The sequence below is a fragment of the Entelurus aequoreus genome, linkage group LG16 (assembly GCF_033978785.1).
Source record: "Entelurus aequoreus isolate RoL-2023_Sb linkage group LG16, RoL_Eaeq_v1.1, whole genome shotgun sequence".
Lineage (NCBI taxonomy): Eukaryota > Metazoa > Chordata > Actinopteri > Syngnathiformes > Syngnathidae > Entelurus > Entelurus aequoreus.
In genome coordinates, this window is record NC_084746.1 from 40,076,588 (window position 1) to 40,098,683 (window position 22,096).

The 22,096-nt window shown below is 37.9% G+C and overlaps 1 protein-coding gene across 5 annotated transcripts in view; it reads right to left on the bottom strand.

Moving 5' to 3' along the window:
* Positions 1 to 22,096, bottom strand: part of LOC133630945 (glypican-5-like) — a 385,962-nt gene that overhangs the window by 308,050 nt on the left and 55,816 nt on the right. The window contains exon 1 of one of the 5 annotated variants that reach the window (XM_062022831.1): positions 20,297 to 20,582. The exons of the other annotated variants lie outside the window; for them this stretch is intronic. The gene's annotated coding sequence lies outside the window, so the exon portion shown is untranslated. Of the gene's footprint in view, positions 1 to 20,296; positions 20,583 to 22,096 lie in introns of those variants that run through there. 5 annotated transcript variants of the gene reach the window in all.

Sequence of the window (22,096 nt, forward strand, 5' to 3'; positions counted from 1 at the left end):
CGTTACTTTAAAAATGGTGCCGGTGCTTGAACGGTGCCTTAACCGGAACTTGAAAAATATAAAGAAACATTTTTTTTATTCTTATGACATTTTGTAACATTCAAATTGAACAGACTAGTCATTTGAATACTTTAATTATATGTTTGTAATATTAGGACCATCAGTGCTAAATATAATTAACGTATCACATTCCTCCGGCACTGTTCCCCTCGCATTAAAAACAGTGGTTCTTCGTCCTATGATCAAAAGACCAAACTTTGACTCTGACCTCATGGTAAACTACCGCCCAGTGTCCCACCTTCCCTTTATCTCGAAAATCCTCGAAAAAATTGTTTCACAGCAGCTAAATGAACACTTAGCATCTAACAATCCCTGTGAACCTTTCAGTCCAGTTTCAGGGCAAATCACTCTACTGAGACAGCCCTCGCAAAAACGACTAATAATCTATTGCTAACTCTGGATGCTGATGCGTCATCCATGTTGCTGCCAGGGGCTGACCGGTGCAATAGATGCGGTACCTTCCAGGGTTTCACATTGTTCCCATTGGGTTGAGTTCTTTTTTGCCCTGATGTGGGATCAGATCCAAGGATGTTGTTGTGGCTTGTGCAGCCCTTTGAGACATTTGTGATTAAGGGCTATATAAATAAGCTTTGATTGATTGATTGATTGACTGATTGATTAAAAAATAAATGACCATAAGGTAATAGATTCAAATATAAGAAATACAATACATACAGTGTCATTGTAATTGCAGCAATAAAGAACAAAGACAACATGCAAAAAGCGACTTATGTTGTAAAATTGATGCTCGTAATTCCGGGGTTTCGTGAATGCAACCTTTTGTTTTAAAATGCGCCCTGGTGTTAATTTTTAATGTATCAAAAGATACAATGTATACTATTATCAATATCAAATTACAGAATGTTATTAATGTAATGTACTTCTTTTTCTCAACTGATGTACTTAATATCCTGTGGTTTATTCTGTACATATGTAGACATCATCTACAACAAAACGTGTGGATTTAAACTCATTTATGGTTATTAAGATACATTTGGGATGACAAAAATGTAATTGCTTCAATGCTTTTCAATAGGATATTTGTTGTCGCAAGGAACAAGTTTGTGTAGTGCAGCCATTTTATATTAATGTGAGGAGCAAATACAACAGTATAAATAAAAAATATCCTCTGGCAAATTTCCCCTCTATTCATTAAACACAGCATGTACTGAATTGTCAATAATGTTTTGCAAATTAATGAATAATAATATATGGGTGAAACTCCAAAAATGTGAATGTTACAAAAGTTCATTCATATCATCAAATCAACTTCACATGTGAAACTAATATGTGGTGAGCTATGTCAAGCCTATATTCGTTATAATGTTGATGATTATTTGAAAACCCCAAATTTTATGAGAATTTAAATTCAAGGTTTTCATAAATTGTAAGATATAATCATCACAATTACAGTATATCAAAAGAAGTTTTGAAATATATAGTTGTGTTTTATGAGCATAAGTCATATTCATCATCATCGGCAGTCACTCGTGGTCGAGTATGACTGTCCTCAGAATGAATGGGTTCCCATTCGGGAGGACGCCTGTGCGTGACGTCTTTTAGCGTGGGGAGACTGATGCGCTTAGTTTCACCTTGTCAATAAACCAACTTTTGTACGATATTCTATTTGTTTGAGTTTCACTTGAATATGACAAGTCAATTGAACGTCACCGTGTGTACAGGAGGTCTGGGCTATTCAACTAGATAAGGAAGGGGGCCGCAGTTTTAAGAGTGCAAGGGCTCAGGGGCCAGATGTCAAAATGTGGATGTTTTGTCAATTGCAAAGTAAAAACATCTGCTTTCACACCGAACTGTCACTAAATTCATTATTCTACCCTTATTACTAATTTCCAGCATGTGCAGCTGCACTGATAGTTAACAGAATGAAGAAACAGAAGCTCCAGAAGTTTTATTGATGTTCCTTCTTTTGAATTAAATTTCCTCCTCAGTTTAATTTGTTTACACATCTTCCTTTATTTATGTAAGACTGAAAATGTAAACATTACAAAAGTACGACGTCCGTTGTGTACATTACATAAATAAAGTATATTGTATATATTACATGAATAAAATAGAAGGTTTAGTGTTAATGCTTTCATACAATAAACTACATATGTTTACGCATACGGAAATTAAACATTCACAGCAAAATAGCATAAATGTACACAATAAACCTAAGGTGTAGCTTTGTCGCCCTCTACTGGTCAAATTCAGGGCTACACGTATTAAACAAGATTTGATCGCCAGAGTTTAACAGACAAAAAACAACACAACCACGAGTACAAATAAAGTTAGTAATTTCAATACAATCAATCTTTGTTTTCCAGGCGCTGTGAAAGTCCGATTTTCGCGATTTATTTTGAGTGTTTTTTTTTGTAGTGCCATCTTCTTCCACTCACCCTACTGGTGCTTCACTGTAACATGAATACTTCGCTGTTGCCCCCTGCGGGGTGGCGGGAGTACTGCATAAATGATCAACCCTACTTTGAATGGTTTTTATTAAAAGCTTGCAGGCCACCAGTTGAATGGATCCGCAGTAGGTGGACATAATTAATGTAGTATTCCATCCGTTTTTACAGCTTGTCCCTCTTAGGGTCGCAGGGGCTGCTGGAGCCTATCCCAGCTGCATTCGGGCGGAAGGCGGCGTACACCCTGGACAAGGAAGACGGTGTACACCCTGGACAAGGAAGGCGGGGTGCACCCTGGTCAAGGTAGGCGGGGTGCACCCCGGACAAGGAAGGCGGGGTAGACCCTGGACAAGGAAGGCGGAGTACACCCCGGACAAGGAAGGCGGGTTGCACCCTGGTCAAGGAAGGCGGGGTGCACCCTGGACAAGGAAGGCGGGGTGCACCCTGTTCAAGGTAGGCGGGGTGCACTCTGGTCAAGGTAGGCGGGGTGCACCCTGGACAAGGAAGGCGGGGTGCACCCTGTTCAAGGTAGGCGGGGTGCATCCTGGACAAGAAAGGCGGGGTAGACCCCGGACAAGGAAGGCGGGGTAGACCCTGGACAAGGAAGGCGGGGTGCACCCTGGACAAGGAAGGCGGGGTACACCCCGGACAAGGAAGGCGTTGTAGACCCTGGACAAGTCACCACCTCATCACAGGGCCAACACAGATGAACAACATTCAGACTCACATTCACACACTAGGGACCATTTAGTGTTGCCAATCACACTATACCCTGTCAAATTCCTTGTGTGTTAAACATACTTAAACCCCAATCTGATTCTTAGTAGAGATAAACTCATGCCAGTGCATACTAGAGTTTGCCAGCAGAGGGCGCTCAAACTCTAGGTCTCTAGTGCTATAAATTCCCCACAAAACAAATATGAAGTACAGTACAACTGAATTAAGTGTTTCAATTAAATTTTGTAGTTTATTTGATTTAATATAGTTTATTTTCTTTTTTTGTTGCCTTTACAAGCTGAAATACCATAAAGACTTTGACTTGTGTAACTAATCCAACAACAGAAGCACGTGTCTGTTAAGTCATTCCTCAATCAGTGTACACAATTATGTGCTTTTGTATAGTATTACATTGTACACGTGTCATTCTTAGCAACGTCAGGAAGTGTGCCTATCATTCACAATCCTTATGAAACACAAGAACAAACCACGTCTTTTTTTTTTAGGGTTCTAAAGATTTTTTTAAAACGCTTTCAAGATGCCGCTAATGGGAGTACCCTATGTTGGCTCCAACGCCCTCAAATAACTTCAGAAACCTTCATCAACATTTTATATACACTCTTTAAGTCCATCCATCCATCCATTTTCTACCGCTTATCCCCTTTGGGGTCACGGGGGCGCTGGAGCCTATCTCAGCTACAATCGGGCGGAAGGCGGGGTACACCCTGGACAAGTCGCCACCTCATCGTAGGGCCAACACAGAGAGACAGACAACATTCACACTCACATTCACACACTAGGGCCACTTTAAGTATTATATATATATATATATATATATATATATATATATATATATATATATATATATATATATATATATATATATATATATATATATATATATATATATATATATATATATATATACATTGCCCTCCAAAAGTATTGGAACAGTGAGGCGAATTCCTTTATTTTTGTTATAGACTGTAAACATTTGGGTTCGACATCAAAAGATGAATATGAGACAAGAGATCAAAATGTCAGCTTTTATTTCCAGGTATTTACATCTGGATCTGATACACAACTTAGAAGATAGCCTTATTTGTAATGGAACACAACATTTTTTAGGTGAGCAAAAGTATTGGAACATATAAACATAAAATAGATTAAAGTGAATAAGACTTAATATTTAGTTGTAAATATTTTGCTTTCAATAAGTGCATCAAGCCTGTGAGCCATTGACATCACCAAACTTTTGCATTCTTCTTTTGTGAAGCTCTTCCAGGCTTTCACCGCAGCCTCTTTCAGTTGTTGTTTGTTTTGGGGGGTTACTCCCTTCAGTCAGCAGGTAAAATGCATGCTCTATTGGGTTTAAGTCATGGAGACTGACTTGGCCAGTCTAAAACCTTCCATTTCTTGCTCCTGATGAACTTGTTTGTTGTTTTGGCATGTTATCTTGCTGCATGATGAAGGATCTCCCAATCAGTTTAGTTGCATCTTTCTTTAAATTAGCAGACAAAATGTTTCTGTAGACTTCTGAGTTCATTTTGCTGCTGCCATCATGTGTTACATCATCAATGAAGATGAACGAGCCGGTCCCAGAAGAAGCCATGCAAGCCCAAGCCATGACATTATGTTTCACAGATGAGCTTGTATGTTTGGGATTATAAGCAGATCCTTTTTTTCTCCAAACTTTATCTTTTCATCACTTTGGAAGAAGTTCATCTTTATCTCATCAGTCCATAAAACTTTTCCCCAGAATTATTGAGGCTCATCTCTGTACCTTTGGGCAAATTCCAGCCTGGCCTTCCTATTCTTCTTGCTAATGAGTGGTTTGCATCTTCTGGTGTAGCCTCTGTATTTCTGTTCACGTTGATGACCCATGACTGCTGCACCAGGTCCACTACTAACCACATTGTGAAGTATGCGGACGACACGACAGTAGTGGGCCTCATACGTGACAACAACGACATGGACTACAGGGAGGAGGTGAAACATCTGGTTGACTGGTGCAGAACCAACAACCTGGTCCTGAACGTCAACAAGACCAAGGAGATCATCGTCGACTTCAAGAAGCACCAGTCCAGCCACACTCTACTCTTCATCAACGGCACAGCGGTGGAGATGGTATGCAGCACCAAGTTCATGGGGGTGCAGATCACTGACAATATAACCTGGTCCCCACACACCGGAGCTCTTGTAAAAACAGCTCAGCAGTGCATGCACTTTTTGCGTGGGATGAAAAGAGCATAGCTCCCTCCCCCCATTCTCACCACATTCTACAGAGGCACTATAGAGAGCCTACTGACCAACAGCATCTCTGTCTGGACTGGAGCCTGCAATGCCTCAGACTGGAAGACGGCGGAAAAGATCATCAGGACTCCTCTTCCTCCTATCCAGGAGATCGCAAAAAGCCGCTGCCTGACCAGGGCTCAGAAAATCTGCAGGGACTCCTCCCACCCACACCAAGGACTGTTTTCACTGCTGGACTCTAGAAAGAGGTTCCGCAGCCTCCGTAGCAGAACCTCCAGGTTCTGTAACAGCTTCTTCCCTCAGGCCGTAAGACTCTTGAACGCATCATAATAATCCCCTCAATTCCCCCCAAAAATGGATTAACTCGCTGGAATATAAAGGCAATATAACATACATCCATAAACGTGGATGCATATGCAAAAGTGAAATATATGTATCTGTACAGTAATCTATTTATTTATATCTGCACCTTATTGAGTTTTTATCCTTCACTACCATGAGCTAATGCAACGAAATGGTGTTCTTATCTGTACTGTTAAATTCAAATTTGAATGACAATAAAAAGGAAGTGTAAGTCTAAGTCTAAGTCTTCTTTATAGCTCTCACAATGTTTCTGTCATCAACTGCTGATGTTTTCCTTGGTCTACCTGTTCGATGTCTGTTGCTTAGTACACTAGTGGTTTCTTTCTTCTTCAGGACATTCCAAATGGTTGTACTGGCTATGGCCAATGTTTGTGCAATGGCTCTGATTGATTGTCCATCTTCTCTCAGATTCACAATTGCTTCTTTTTCACCCATAGACAGCTCTCTGGTTTTCATGTTGGTTCCAACTCTAAATATAGTCTGCACAGGCAAAACCTATCCTACCCAATCTGAAACTGAGTTAAGACATTCAGTGCTATTTATTGTTTGAATAATCAAGTCCATTGGGAGACACCTGGACAACAAAACACACCTGTCAATCACATGTTCCAATACTTTTGCTCTCGTGAAAAATGGGTAGGTTCAAACAAAAGGTGCTATGTTCTAAGTTGTGTATCAGATCCAGATGTAAATACCTGGAAATAAAAGCTGAAATGTTGATCTCTTGTCCCATATTCATTTTTTGATGTCAAACCCAAATGGTTTCAGTCTACAACCAATCAATCAATCAATCAATGTTTATTTATATAGCCCTAAATCATAAGTGTCTAAAAGGGCTGCACAAGCCACAACGACATCCGCGGTGCAGAGCCCACATAAGGGCAAGAAAAACTCACAACCCCAATGGGACGTCGATGTGAATGACTATGAGAAACCTTGGAGAGGTCCGCCTCTAGGGGAGACCGGATGCAATGGACGTCGAGTGGGTCTGACATAATATTGTGAAAGTCCAGTCCATAGTAAATCTAACATAATAGTGAGAGTCCAATCCATAGTGGGGCCAGCAGGAGACCATCTCGAGCGGAGACGGGTCAGCAGCGCAGAGAATGCGTGTGTTTTCTAATCATGGCAGACTTGGTAACCGACGACGACTATTTTTGAACAAATGAGAATTCTACACCCTCCACCTAGAACGAGCCCAATTATTACAAACTAGAATGCAATAAAAACCTCAAAAACATGCTCTTGTCTCTCATAAGGACTGTGAACGTTAGCCAAAATCCCCCCCAAAAGTGCAGTTTCCCTTTAAACACACACACACACACACACACACACACACACACACACACACACACACACGCACACACACACACACACACACACACACACACACACGTTAGCTTGTCACCTAAGAGTTGTTCGTAAAGTCAAATAAATTAGTTGAACTACACAGAATAAAGCACAAAGTCACAACAACAAACCCACAACTCACCACAGTTATTTGTGTTGTTTTGTCCATATAGCTTCAGAACCGTTAGGCTTAAGCTAGCTAGTTACACATGTAAGTTAACTAAGGTATAAGTTGTATACCTGATCCTTGTACACTTACAAGCTAAACAAGTATCCTTTTTAAGCTATTAAATAGTAGAAAAAAAGTGTGATTTTTTTCCAATATACTTGATCCAGGGTGACTCAAACCGACATAAAATGTTTTCTTTGAAGTTATCTATGCCAATGTGTTGTTCAACATGGCCAACAGATGGTGCTGGTAGTCCTAATCAGACGCTCATTTCTGTGTGTTTATATTAGGAAAAAACTATTCATCATTGAAAATCTCTTTTCACCCTCAATTTTCATTCATTCAGACATGATTGCATCAGCTCAAAGCTTAACTGTTTAGAATTAGAGGGTAAAATGTCACTAGTTGCAATCTCACACTTACAATTACGACTGGGTGAAAATATCAGAATATAAATGTTATGTTGATATTATTCCCCTGTCATTTCTGCAGATCTCTCATTCTTGTAGTGGATCCACTGTTTAGTCGACTGACTTGAGCCTATCACTTCTGGCCGTCTAAACTGCAGACTTAAGGGGCTTACAGAGGGTTAAACCCTCAAGATTGGAGCCTTCCACTTCTATGAGAGATTATGCTTTTCAGTCTTCCATTTTCACCTCAGTGTCTCGGTGGAGGTGTGGTTGTGTGGGCAGGCCTCTGCTTGATGTCTCTGGAGTGAGGACGCGGTGATAAATTGGTGTGTGATTAACGTCAACATTAACCCGTGCTGTAATCACTTACTGCTAACTACTTGACATGTGACGTCCTTGTTCAAACGTCAGCCATTACTGATCTGGACGACGCCAACATAGGGCCAGCATGGTCAAAGAAGGATACGTTGACAAAACCATTACATGTATTTAAAGTGCAAATTGGTTATTGACCTTGTGAGTGAACTTTGACCTCGGATTTTCCTCAAAAGCCAAAGCTCACACGCCCCTAAAAATGATCTTGAGGAACAGTTTATTGATTAAAGTGACCTTGGCCTTTTGACCACTTCAGTTGTGCTTTATCCGCTGTAAAGATATAATGGTAAGTCACTGATGAAGATCTTTTTTACACATCTTCCAGCAAAAAGCTTCATTGGCCAAGTCGGGCTCTGTACCGAGGATGTCGTTGTGGCTTGTGCAGCCCTTTGAGACACTTGTGATTTAGGGCTATATAAATAAACATTGATTGATTGAAGTAAGTTTAACCAAACTGTGTATAGTCGTCCCTGGTTTATGGCAGTTAATTGGTTCCAGGTCTGACCGTGGTACAGTAAACACATTTCCGCCTCGTTAGAGCATGAAACACAAGCTTCTAAATAAGGTTTTTAACATGAATATAGCCCTCTAAACCCCAATAGTCACTGGTTTTAGTCAACAGTTTAGCCTTGAGTTTGTTCAGCAGTGGACTTAGGGATGTATACCGTCTACCCGTATTGTTTCCTATCAGTTCCTAAATGGGTCGGTCCAGGAAGACCGTTAAGATTCTGGACTGATGATACTGACCGTCGTAATTACGACACGCTGTCACATTCAGTTCAAGTGCCGCTACTCCACACGGGTAGATGATAATCATCTTGAAATAATCACAAACAACCCCACACAAACCTTCGGAAGGCAACAATATTTCCCCCAAAGTCATGCACGCTAATAAGAGTTAGTACCAGTTTGAAGTGAAGGCCACTTAACATGGCACTGCATCTACCACGCCGCTGTCCTTTAAGTCAGTGGTTCCCAACCACCGGTCCGCGCACCGGTGCCGGTCCGTGACACATTTGCACAGAAACATTAATTAATTTATAAACTACCGCATTTTCTCTAACTTAACTTTGGCCTGTCCCACTAAACACACCAATAAGATTGTTAATAGATGTATATTACAACTACTTTGTTTTAGTACATTAATAAACACACAGATTGTTAATAGATGTATATTACAACTAATTTGTTATAGTACATTAATAAACACACAGATTGTTAATAGGTGTATATTACAACTCCTTTGTTGTAGTACATTAATAAACACACCAATAAGATTGTTAATAGATGTATATTACAACTCTTTTGTTATAGTACATTAATAAACACACAGATTGTTAATAAATGTATATTACAACTCTTTTGTTATAGTACATTAATAAACACACAGATTGTTAATAGATGTATATTACAACTGTTTTGTTATAGTACATTAATAAACACACAGAGTGTTAATAGATGTATATTACAACTCCTTTGTTATAGTACATTAATAAACACACAGATTGTTTATAGATGTGTATTACAACTCCTTTGTTATAGTACATTAATAAACACACCAATAAGATTGTTAGATGTATATTACAACTCCTTTGTTGTAGTACATTAATAAACACACAGATTGTTAATAGATGTATATTACAACTACTTTGCTATAGTACATTAATAAAAACACAAATTGTTAATAGATGTATATTACAACTACTTTGTTATAGTACATTAATAAACACACAGATTGTTTATAGATGTGTATTACAACTCCTTTGTTATAGTACATTAATAAACACACCAATAAGATTGTTAGATGCATATTACAACTCCTTTGTTGTAGTACATTAATAAACACACAGATTGTTAATAGATGTATATTACAACTACTTTGCTATAGTACATTAATAAAAACACAAATTGTTAATAGATGTATATTACAACTACTTTGTTATAGTACATTAATAAACACACAGATTGTTAATAGATGTATATTACAACTCCTTTGTTATAGTACATTAATAAACACATTAGATTATTTATAGATGTATATTACAACTCCTTTTGTTATATTACATTAATAAACACACCAATAAGATTGTTAATAGATGTATATTACAACTCTTTTGTTATAGTACATTAATAAACACACAGATTGTTAATAGATGTATATTACAACTCTTTTGTTATAGTACATTAATAAACACACAGATTGTTAATAGATGTATATTACAACTCCTTTGTTATAGTACATTAATAAACACACAGATTGTTTATAGATGTGTATTACAACTCCTTTGTTATAGTACATTAATAAACACACCAATAAGATTGTTAGATGTATATTACAACTCCTTTGTTGTAGTACATTAATAAACACGCCAATAAGATTGTTAATAGATGTATATTACAACTCCTTTGTTATAGTACATTAATAAACACGCCAATAAGATTGTTAATAGATGTATATTACAACTCCTTTGTTATAGTACATCAATAAACTCACCAATAAGATTGTTAATAGATGTATATTACAACTCCTTTGTTATAGTACATCAATAAACTCACCAATAAGATTGTTAATAGATGTATATTACAACTCCTTTGTTATAGTACATTAATAAACACAGATTGTTAATAGATGTATATTACAACTCCTTTGTTATAGTACATTAATAAACACACATTGTTAATAGATGTATATTACAACTCCTTTTGTTATAGTACATTAACAAACACATCAGATTGTTTATAGATGTGTATTACAACTCCTTTGTTATAGTACATTAATAAACACATCAGATTGTTTATAGATGTGAATTACAACTCCTTTGTTATAGTACATTAATAAACACACCAATAAGATTGTTAATAGATGTATATTACAACTCCTTTGGTATAGTACATTAATAACACACCAATAAGATTGTTAATAGATGTATATTACAACTCCTTTGTTATAGTACATTAATAAACTCACCAATAAGATTGGTAATAGATGTATATTACAACTCCTTTGTTATAGTACATTAATAAACACAGATTGTTAATAGATGTATAGTACAACTCCTTTGTTATAGTACATTAATAAACACACAGATTGTTAATAGATGTATAGTACAACTCCTTTGTTATAGTACATTAATAAACACAGAGATTGTTAATAGATGTATATTACAACTCCTTTGTTATAGTACATTAATAAACACATCAGATTGTTTATAAATGTATATTACAACTAATTGTGTTATATTACATTAATAAACACACCAATAAGATTGTTAATAGATGTATATTGCAACTCTTTTGTTATAGTACATTAATAAACACACAGATTGTTAATAGATGTATATTTCAACTCCTTTGTTATAGTACATTAATAAACACACAGATTGTTAATAGGTGTATATTACAACTCCTTTGTTGTAGTACATTAATAAACACACCAATAAGATTGTTAATAGATGTATATTACAACTCTTTTGTTATAGTACATTAATAAACACACAAATTGTTAATAGATGTATAGTACAACTCCTTTGTTATAGTACATTAATAAACACACAGATTGTTAATAGATGTATATTACAACTCCTTTGTTATAGTACATTAATAAACACATCAGATTGTTTATAAATGTATATTACAACTCATTTTGTTATATTACATTAATAAACACACCAATAAGATTGTTAATAGATGTATATTACAACTCTTTTGTTATAGTACATTAATAAACACACAGATTGTTAATAGATGTATATTTCAACTCCTTTGTTATAGTACATTAATAAACACACAGATTGTTAATAGGTGTATATTACAACTCCTTTGTTGTAGTACATTAATAAACACACCAATAAGATTGTTAATAGATGTATATTACAACTCCTTTGTTATAGTACATTAATAAACACACAGATTGTTAATAGATGTATAGTACAACTCCTTTGTTATAGTACATTAATAAACACACAGATTGTTAATAGATGTATATTACAACTCCTTTGTTATAGTACATTAATAAACACACAGATTGTTAATAGATGTATATTACAACTCCTTTGTTATAGTACATTAATAAACACATCAGATTGTTTATAGATGTATATTACAACTCCTTTTGTTATATTACATTAATAAACACACCAATAAGATTGTTAATAGATGTATATTACAACTCTTTTGTTATAGTACATTAATAAACACACATATTGTTAATAGATGTATATTACAACTCCTTTGTTGTAGTACATTAATAAACACACCAATAAGATTGTTAATAGATGTATATTACAACTCCTTTGTTATAGTACATTAATAAACACATCAGATTGTTTATAGAAGTATATTACAACTCCTTTGTTATAGTACATTAATAAACACACCAATAAGATTGTTAATAGATGTATATTACAACTCCTTTGTTATAGTACATTAATAAACACACAGATTGTTAATAGGTATATATTACAATTCCTTTGTTATAGTACATTAATAAACACCCCAATAAGATTGTTAATAACATATAACTCATTTGTTATAGTACATTAATAAACACACAGATTGTTAATAGATGTATATTACAACTCCTTTGTTGTAGTACATTAATAAACACACCAATAAGATTGTTAATAGATGTATATTACAACTCCTTTGTTATAGTACATTAATAAACACAGATTGTTAATAGGTATATATTACAATTCCTTTGTTATAGTACATTAATAAACACCCCAATAAGATTGTTAATAACATGTAACTCATTTGTTATAGTACATTAATAAACACACAGATTGTTAATAGAGAATATAGGAACTCCTTTGTTATATTACATTAATAAACACACAGATTGTTAATAATGTATATTACAACGCCTTTGTTATAGTACATTAATAAACACACAGATTGTTAATAGGTATATATTACAACCCCTTTGTTATAGTACATTAATAAACACATATTGTTAATAGGTATATATTACAACCCCTTTGTTATAGTACATTAATAAACACACATATTGTTAATAGATGTACAGTATATTACAACTCCTTTTGTTATAGTACATTAGCAAACACATCAGATTGTTTATAGATGTGTATTACAACTCCTTTATTATAGTACATTAATAAACACACCAATATGATGGTTTATAGATGTATATAACAACTCCATTCTTGTAGTACATTAGTGCACATTAATGAACACATAAAATGTTACTGTGTCAGATTGTAGCCAAAGGCTAGTTTCCATCTGCAGGGTCGTTGTATATAGCAGGGTTTCTTAATCTATTTGACCTCAGGACCCAACTTTTCCATTACAGAGAATTAGTAATCATACTCTTGATTTTGATCATATTCAAAAAACAAATATGTAATCTACTTACAGTTTACTACCATGTCAAATGATATTAAAGCATGTGTTAATCACAATGATTATATTATTAATTCAACAAATAAACCTTAGGCTTAGGTCAGGCTGATTAGAATTTTTTATTTACATACAATATATGTTGTGCTAAAATTAAATTACTAGTAAATGTGTTTCTTAACTAAACTGTCAATAAAATTAAAGTGCAAATAAAAATACAGTTTCACCACTTTAGTCATTATTTTTGCAGTTAATAAAATTATCTATGACATTAGCGCCAGACTTCTTCTGTTTGTTTGCTATTGTCATTCCTGCCACAAGTGGTCGAAAAGTGTATTACAACTGAAGACCACTGTGGCCCATACGGACCACAGCTGAAAAAACAGCTATATTACATTCTAGGGGGCGCTTGCAGCCCAACACTGAGCCCCGGCCCTATGGTTAAGAAATACTGGTATATAGTATATGCCATCAACATCTCTTCGCAAAAAAACATGCACATTTTTTTCTATATTTGTTAATATTTGTAGTTTATTGTGTGAATATATTAACACTAAACCTTATGTTTTATTTATGTAAAATACACAATGGACGTTATACTTTTATGTTTATATTTGCAGTTGTACAAACCTAAATGAATTGTAAAGAAATAAAACTGAGGAAGAAAAATTATTCAAGACAAGGAACATCAATCCTCAATAAAAACTGGAGCTCCTTTTTCTTCATGCTGTTAACTATCTGCACACGCTGGAAATGAGTAGTCAGGGCAGAATAATGAATTTGGTCATTTTTGTTAAGTAAATGTAGTCTGAAAGAAATATAACCTGCGGAGGCACTTTCTGATGAAACATCCACATTTCGATGTCTGGCCCCTGAGACCTTGGGCTCCTGAAACTGCGGCCCTCTTCATGATGTAGTTGTATAGCCCTGACACAAAGAATATGCTTTTTAAAAATGATACAAATCCGCAATGCAGTACAGCCGCAAAATTTGAAAAGCGATGTGGCAAGGGGTGACTTTATCATAAAGGTCCTCCCTAGGGGTGTTACTATGACACATGAGCCAATGTGGTAGTTGCACAATATTTTTTAAATGTTTTTGCAATTCAAATTTTCGAAGCTCCCCTATAATCTTATGCTAATCACCACTTAAAATAACTAATTATAATCAAGAAGTGGGTGATTCTCCCCCATTTCGTTCATATGAAGGCATATTGATTGGAAATGAAAGTCACTATTGGCCTGAATATAAGACGTTGCCTTGAAAACAGTCTGAAAAAGACATGCAAACCAACGACTGAAGCAAGTAAGAGCGTTTCCCCGCGTCACGCACACACACTAGTTACCTGCAGTGCCTGCTAGGAAGAAGGTTGTTAGCAGGTTAGCAGACAACAGAATAGTGACCATGTGACGAGGCACGGGTTCCGAATTCTGTACTTTTATAGGCACAAACCGAATTTCGCCGATACGACTGGCTATCGTTTCACGTAAAATCCAACAGTGCCATACTTCGATACCTTTGTTGTACGTGACGTCACGTTCGGTTGCAGACTCGGTCAGCTCAAACACTTGTTGGGCAAACAAGCACTCCAGCAATACTCAGGGCTGAATTTGTAAAACTGCCTCCAGGTAATGTTACAAGTGTGCCTGGTAGAAGACACTAGAAAGTTCAATAAGGATCTAATTTTCCAAATGTGCTAACTCGATGCAAATTGGATTTGCTACTGATTAGCATTAACGATTTTACATGGCGATTTCAACACCTCCAGATTTAGTAATATCAATTTCAACTCAGATGTACGTTACGATTAGCTGTAGTGTAATAAGTACAATATTTAGAGTATAAAAACATTTTAGGGTGCAACAAAAGACTCAATTCAGCTTAATGACAAAGACTACTTCCTGGCTCGGCAACACCCTGTAGTCTATACACTACTGCCATCTAACATCTTGGAAGTGCAACTGCATGCAAAGTCTACTACAAACCCCAAAACCAGTGAAGTTGTCACGTTGTGTAAATGGTAAATAAAAACAGAATACAATGATTTGAAAATCCTTTTCAACTTATATTCAATTGAATAGACTGCAAAGACAAGATATTTAATGTTCACACTGGTAAACTCTTGTTATTTTTTGCAAATATCAGCTCATTTGGAATTTGATGCCTGCAACCTATTTCAAAAAAGCTGGCACAAGTGGCAAAAAAGACTGAGAAAGAATGCTCATCAAACACTTATTTGGAACATCCCACAGGTGAACAGGTTAATTGGGAACAGGTGGGTGCCATGATTTAGTATAAAAGCAGCTTCCGTGAAATGCTCAGTCATTCACAATGATGGGGTGAGGGTCATCACTTTGTCAACAAATGCCTGAGCAAATTGTTTGGGAACAACATTTCTCAACCAGCTATTGCAAGGAATTTACGGATTTCACCATCTACGCTTAGTAATATCATCAAAAGGTTCAGAGAATCTGGAGAAATCACTGCACATAAGCAGCAAGGCCGCTACCTTCGATCCCTTAGGCGGTACTGCATCAAAAAGCAGCATCAGTGTGTAAAGGATATCACCACATGGGCTCAGGAACATTTCAGAAAACCACTGTCAGTAACTACAGTTGGTCGCTACATCTGTAAGTGCAAGTTAAAAATCTACTATGCAAAGCGAACTTCAAATTGTTTTTTAAAATTGTGGGCGTCGTGTCCTCAGGACCAAAGAGGAAAAGAACCATCTGGATTGTTCTAGGCGCAAAGTTGAAAAGTCACGATCTGTGATGGTATGGGGGTGTATTAGTGCCCAAGGCATGAGTAAGTTACACATCTGTGAAGGCACCATTAATGCTGAAAGGTACATACATGTTTTGGAGCAACATATGTTGCCATCCTAGCAACGTTATCATGGACGCCCCTGCTTATTTCAGCAAGACAATGCCAAGCCACGTGTTACAACAGCGTGGCTTCATAGTAAAAGAGTGCGGGTACTAGACTGGCCTGCCTGTAGTCCAGACCTGTCTCCCATTGAAAATGTGTGGTGCAATAAGAAGCCTAAAATAGCAGAAGGGAGACTGTTGAACAACTTAAGCTGTACATCAAGCAATAATGGGAAATAATTCCACTTCACAAATGTGTCTCCTCAGTTCCCAAACATTTACTGAGTGTTATTAAAAGGAAAGGCCATGTAACACAGTGGTAAAAATGCCCCTGTGACAACTATTTCGCAATGTGTTAAATTCTATGTTCATGATTATTTGCAAAAAAAAAAGTAAGTTTCTCAGTGTGAACATTAAATACATTGTCTATTCAATTGAATATAAGTTGAAAAGGATTTGCAAATCATTGTATTCTATTTTTATTTACCATTTACACAACGTGACAACTTCACTGCTTTTGGGTTTTGTACAATATTTACAGTATAAAAACACTTTAGGGCGCAACAAAAAACTAAATTCAGCTTAATGGCAAAGACTATTTCCTGGCTCGGCAACACACTGTAGTCTATACACTACTGCCATTTAACTTCTTGGAAGTGCAACTGCATGCAAAGTTTACGAAATAATAGCAAGTCAGACTCAGAAGTGTAAGAAATGAAGATATAGCAACTGGACCAGCTCAGTGTTAAATATAAACATGAGAGTTAAACAAATGAACATTTATGAACACATTAACCCACACAGAAATACTGAAAATCGTACCGTTGAATACCAGCAAAAACTTCCAGGTACTGAGAATTGTTACTGTGTAGATTGAAATGTACTAAAGGTACAAAGGTACCATCCCTATGTGTGACAATGAACTACCATTCTTTTAAATAGCGCAATACCCATCCAAGATCCATCCTCCTACTTTCATGAAGTATTCCTGGATCCGTCCAGAAGACTAAAGATTGTACTTTGAAGCAGATGTGAAAAAGGGAGTGGTCAGAAGGTGGTGCACATTAATAGTCAGAGTGGGTGGAGAAGTGAGGAGGAAGCCACGCTGCTTCTTTCATGAGTCTGACATGTTCAGTCTCACCTTCTGTCCAGCCTCCTTTCACCCGCAACCTCGCCACGTCGTAGCCCGCAACCTCACCACATCATAGCCCGCAACCTCACCACGAGCGCTTGCTCTACACGCCACAATATTTACTTCGCGGCGCACGTCTAATAAAACATTTAAAAGCCGTGCTGTATCTCCAGTGGCTGTTGCTTTAGCGATGGCTAATTGATTGCTTTAATGGCTTGTATGGACTTTTCATTAGCCTGCTCCAGCGATCGATCAGTGCAGCATCATTTGAACTTAGCACCAGGCGCCCGCTCCAGGGCACATTAGTTTGTGGAAGAGAACTGTGGTAAATGTCACGATGTTCTATTAGATCATTAAAAGCAACATGTTTTAGCTTGCAGGCTTGCTAAAAACGCCTTGTTTGGTGAGCTGATCCAATTTTCTGCAATGTAAAATGTGAAGGGATTCGTTTGCCGAGTGTCCCTAAATGGTTTGGCTTTAGGCACTTAATGGCCCGATATACTATTCTCCAACTATTTGAAATATGTCTCAGACAACCCATAATTGGAAATATGTTGGCCAAAATACAGCTTCGATGCCAGAACTTAGACCCTTTTAAACCTCTGAGACGCCGTTTTATGCATCTGTAGCTTTAATGCTAATGACCAAGAAGGGATGGGTACCGAATTAGCTACTATTATAGGTAGCCACTGAAATCTGCGCAAAATCAAACGGTGCCATATTTCAATACCTTTGTTGCACGTGAGGTCATGTCCTGTTGCAGACTGAACACTGGCTAAAGCATTTGGCCGGGAAATAAGCAGTCAAGCAATCAGTCGACTTGCCGGTGGGTAATGTCATAATTTTTTCCCAACAAAGCAAGAAGAAGCTGCTTAAATTTACAGCAAGGCTCCACATTTCTAAATGCGCTAGCTCAATTCTAATTTACATTGGATTTTCCAAAGACAAACATGCTAAAGGTTAGCATTAGTGATTTTACATAACACCTCCAAATTTGGTGATATAAACTAAGATTCAACTAAGATGCAGTTTTCAATCAAACAGTTGGTGTGTAATAAGTGCATTTGCAATACTTAGGATGTTAAAACTTTGCAGGGCTAAACAAAATAATCTACTTGCACCTTCAACTTAGTGGCAAAGTTTATACTTCCTTGCTAAGGCAACGCACCGTAGTCTAGGCTTGTACGGTATATCGGTACTAGTATAGTAATGAATCAAAAACAGTACTATACCGGTACTGTACCGGTTCCCCATTTATTTTGTATATATTATACTAGGCTACAGTATAATGATTGCAAATGAGACACAGAAGTGTAGGTAAACAAGATAACAATTAGACAGCACAGCTCACTGTTAAATAAAAAATAACTGAGAACTTTTAAAAAATATATTCAAAATCAACATTTATATACACATATAAACACAAACAAAAGTACAGAAAATTTGCAAAGTTGATTACCGATATCGATTTAAAGGTATTGGGAATCGGTAACGTACCGATTCAAATATGAAAGGTACCCATCCCTACTTGCAAAAAGTGCCCTTGTATAATTTTGTACTACTTTTTAATTGAATGCTACACTGGTCCAACATCACAGTGGCTGTCACAGATCTGAACAACACAACACAACATTAGTGGTCCAACATCACAGTGGCTGTCACAGATCTGAACAATACAACACAACATTAGTGGTCCAACATCACAGTGGCTGTCAAAGATCTAACAACACAACACAACATTAGTGGTCCAACATCACAATGGCTGTCACAGATCTAACAACACAACACAACATTAGTGGTCCAACATCACAGTGGCTGTCACAGATCTAACAACACAACACAACATTAGTGGTTCAACATCACAGTGGCTGTCACAGATCTAACAACACAACACAACACAACATTAGTGGTCCAACATCACAGTGGCTGTCACAGATCTAACAACACAACACAACATTACTGGTCCAACATCACAGTGGCTGTCACAGATCTAACAACACAACACAACACTACTGGTCCAACATCACAGTGGCTGTCACAGATCTAACAACACAACACAACATTAGTGGTCCAACATCACAGTGGCTGTCACAGATCTAACAACACAACACAACACAACATTAGTGGTCCAACATCACAGTGGCTGTCACAGATCTAACAACACAACACAACATTACTGGTCCAACATCACAGTGGCTGTCACAGATCTAACAACACAACACAACACTACTGGTCCAACATCACAGTGGCTGTCAAAGATCTAACACAACACAACATTACTGGTCCAACATCACAGTGGCTATCACAGATCTAACAACACAACACAACATTACTGGTCCAACATCACAGTGACTATCACAGATTTAACAACACAATATACGGGCGTGGGACAGGAAGGACACAACTGTTAGCAACACTAGCATAGCGACTGTCTGTGAGCTACAGTGCAAACATTTTAACAGCAATAGCATGCTAGGTTAGCCTGGTCACTTCATAAACAATATAAAATGTACAGATCTCATGCTGGTATGCATAGATGGTTGGCAGAGGATTTATTTCAAGATGTGTAGCGAAGCCAGCTTTTTATACAAAGCAGTCTGTGAGGTGGTGGCTCATCTAGCTCGGTTGGGTCAGAGGCATTATCAAATCCATAAGAGAAGGTGTTTTTTTCTTCATGTAAAAAAACAACAAAGTTTCAAAACAAATCATTTGACAAGTGGGCTATATTCTCACCTTTGGCGGTCATGTTAAAAGATCATGAAGAAGTTACAATATGCATCATTCAAAGTCAAAACATCTCAACATGTTTGCAATAAATGTTGTCAAACTCATACCAGCCCGGAGTTCCTTAAGGCTCTGGATGCTGTGAGGCTGTCTTGGTTGTCAAGACTCTGCAGCATTGGAGGACATCGGGGGAAGACCAGGGTGGTGGTTCCGCTCTTTCAGAAGGGGAACCGGACGGTGTGTTCCAACTATGGTCCGCCTTCCCGGTAAGGTCTATTCAGGTGTACTGGAGAGGAGGCTCAGCCGAATAGTCGAACCTCGGATTCAGGAAGAGCAGTGTGGTTTTAGTCCTGGTCGTGGAACTGCGGACCAGCTCGGCTCAGAGAGTATGGGGTATCGGACAGTCTGATTGTGAGAGCTTGATCCGCACTGCGGGCAGTAAGTTGAACATTTTTCCAGCGAGGGTTGGACTCCGCCAGGGCTGCCCTTTGTCACTGATTCTGTTTACAACTTTTATGGACATAATTTCTAGGCACAGTCAGGGCATTGAGGGGATCCGGTTTGGTGGCTGCAGGATTAGGTCTCTGCTTTTTGCAGATGATGTGGTCCTGATGGCTTCATCTGGCCAGGCTCTTCAGCTCTCACTGGTTTGGTTCACAGCCAAGTGTGAAGCGACTAGGCTGAGAATCAGCACTTCCAAGTCCGAGTCCATGGTTCTCACCTGGAAAAGGGTGAGTGCCATCTCCGGGTTGAGGAGGAGATCTTGCCCCAAGTGGAGGAGTTCAAGTACCTCAGAGTCTTGTTCACGAGTGAGGGAAGAGTGGATCGACAGGCGGATCGGTGCAGCATCTGCTGGGATGCGGACCCTTTATCGGTCGATCTATGTTCCCATCCTCACCTATGGTCATGATCTTTGAATTGTGATCGAAAGGACAAGATCACGACTGCAAGCGGCCCAAATAAGTTTATTCCGCCGGGTGGCGGGTCTGTCTTTTAGAGATAGGGTGAGAAGATCTGTCATCCGGGAAAAGCTCAAAGTAAAGGTGCTGCTCCTCATATTGAGAGGAACCAAATGAGGTGGTTCGGGTATCTGTTCAGGATGCCACCCTAGGGAGGTGTTTAGGGCACGTCCGATCAGTAGGAGGCCACGGGTAAGACCCAGGACAGGTTGGGAAGACTATGTTTCCCAGATGGTCTGGCAACACCTCGGAATCCCCCGGGAGTTGCTGGACCAAGTGGCTGGGGAGAGGGAAGTCTGGGCTTTCCTGCTTAGGCTGCTGCCCCCGCGACCTGACCTCGGATAAGCGGAAGAAGGTGGATGGATCATACCAGCCATGCAAATAAATTTAAATTCACCCAACCATGTTAATGTATTCAAATGCCCTTCGAGTGTTTATGAAGTGTGTGTGTGAAGAGAAAACTAACAGTCGTTGACTCCCACTCATCCTCTTCCATGTCCCCCAGGGACAAAACAAAGTAGTGATGTGCACATTTGTTTAACCCCTGAGATGTCCTCACTGTCTGTGTTCACTCAACTCCTTTAGGCATCTGAATGGGATCCTTTAGCACACATGCGCTCAGGCCGCACTCTTTGTGCATGTGTGCTGATTTCCTGCACATAGCCTGGCTGGCTTTGTGTCTGGCTAATCGGCCACACTGCCTACAAAAGGCAGGGAAAAAAGGGGTTGACTAGTTTTTGACAGACTCTTTAATGGCACTCAGATCATAGCGATTGGCTATTTATGGCGCTGTGTTGTCACTGAGACGAGCGTTTCAACCACCGGTGGTCTAATTTTGGACTTGCAAGGCTGCACAACATTACTGTATTTTAAAATGAACGGATTCAAACATGTCAGACCTTCCACTGCGCAACTTTCCAGACAGATAGCAGGAAAGTGAGGGAGGGGGTT